Here is a 1,819-nt window from a genome sequence, read left to right on the forward strand (position 1 = left end):
AAACCCTGTCTCGAAAAAAAAAAAAAAAAAAAAAAAAACTTGAAAATTGCAGAAAATTTGATGGGAAAACCACCTTTATCCCTTCTTATCAAGGCACTGTATAAACATTTTGAATGTTTTCATCTTCTCAAAAACCTTTTTTCTGACCCTGAGTGATTATATACATTTAACTCCGGCACTTGGCAGACAGGTAAGAGGATTTCAGGGCCAACCTGGTCTGAATAGTGAGGCACTGTCTCAACAATAACAACAAAAAACTTGTGTGTAGGGGTGTATGATGACTGTTGAGAACAACAAAAAATGTGTGTGTGTATGCGTGCACTCAGATGCCATGTGTAGGTCAGAGGACACTTCTGGAGTCAGTTTTCTCCTCCTATAAACTTCCACAACTGACTTTCTATAGTATTAGCTTAAGAACTTTTAGAGCCAACTATATACGGTGTGCTATAACTAATCTGTAGGCTCCCTTCAAATTCAAAGCCAGCCCAGAGCAAAATTGTCTGCAAAAACAAGTGTAGGAAAAATTTTTATGAGGACTGTATCCTAGCAGGGGATGATGCCTTGGGCTTTTTCTCCTACTAATCAGGAGACTACTAGTAAAGGTGGTCTGAGTTTGTTACCAACATAGTTTCTATACCAAGTACCAAGCCAGTCAGGGTTACATAGTAGGACCCTATCTTGTAAGAAGGTGAGGGGTGAGGAGCCAGCTCAGCAGTTATCAGCACTATATAGCTTTGGGACTCTGTAGACCAGGCTGTCCTCAAACTCAGAGACTTGCCTGCTTCTGCCTCCTCGAGTGGCATGATTAGAGACATGTTCTACTGCCACCTAGCCAAGAATACTTTTTGAAGGTGGCAGCTCTATGTAAACTGAGACTGCTTGTTCATTTCCTAGCTACCCAGATCTGAATAATCACAAAAACTATATTATCACAACACTGCTTGACGATGACTTAGGCATATTTCCAGTCAGCTCTTACATCTCAAATTGACCCATATATATCCAGAAAGTTTCTGGTTGCCTGTCTCCCTAACCTCACCTACTCTATATATATATCTCTTCCATCCTGGTTATATTCTGCCCTGCCATAGGCCAAAGCAGCTTTATTCATTGACCAATAAAAGCAGAAGGACAGCTCATATCTGCTCTATGTTCTACATTGACAACTTATTTTTAGAATAATCTGGCCCTTCCCTAGAATTTGACAATACCATCTTTTGGCTGTGAACAGTGCCCTCCTTCTAGGTTTTTCTGAATGTTTTAGTTAAAATTAGTGCTGGGCAAGGTGGCACACGCCTTTTTTAATCCCAGTGCTTAGGAGACAGAGGCATGCTGATCTCTGAGCTGGAGGCCAGCCTGGTCTGCAAAGCAGATGCCAGAACAACCAGTGCTATACAGAGAAACCCTATCTTGAAAAAAACAAACACACAAAAATTGTTGCTGGTCCCATAGTTCATTTTACTGTAATCATGCCGTATTTTCTTTTTTCTGATTTTTACATAGAGTGAGCTGTTCTCGAACTCCGGACCTTGGGAACAGCAGGCTGCGCTCTTAGCCTCTGAGCCACCTCTGCGGCTGCTTCTTTATATTTCTTTAACAGTAATAATCAAATGTCTATTGATAAACACATTAAGCATATATTAGCAAACATTTCTTTATTTGGTGAAAATTATCTTTCACTTTTACAAATTCTAAGGATTAGCCGGGCGATGGTGGCGCACGTCTTTAATCCCAGCACTCGGGAGGCAGAGGCAGGCGGATCTCTGTGAGTTCGAGACCGGCCTGGTCTACAGAGCTAGTTCCAGGACAGGCTCCAAAG

The 1,819-nt window shown here is 41.5% G+C and overlaps 1 protein-coding gene across 3 annotated transcripts in view; it reads left to right on the top strand.

The window, feature by feature from the left end:
* The window catches only part of Rsrc2 (arginine and serine rich coiled-coil 2), a 21,851-nt gene that overhangs the window by 16,364 nt on the left and 3,668 nt on the right, over window positions 1-1,819 (top strand). The window lies entirely within an intron of this gene.

Source organism: Microtus ochrogaster, chromosome 2 (genome assembly GCF_000317375.1).
Source record: "Microtus ochrogaster isolate Prairie Vole_2 chromosome 2, MicOch1.0, whole genome shotgun sequence".
Classification (NCBI taxonomy): Eukaryota; Metazoa; Chordata; class Mammalia; order Rodentia; family Cricetidae; genus Microtus; species Microtus ochrogaster.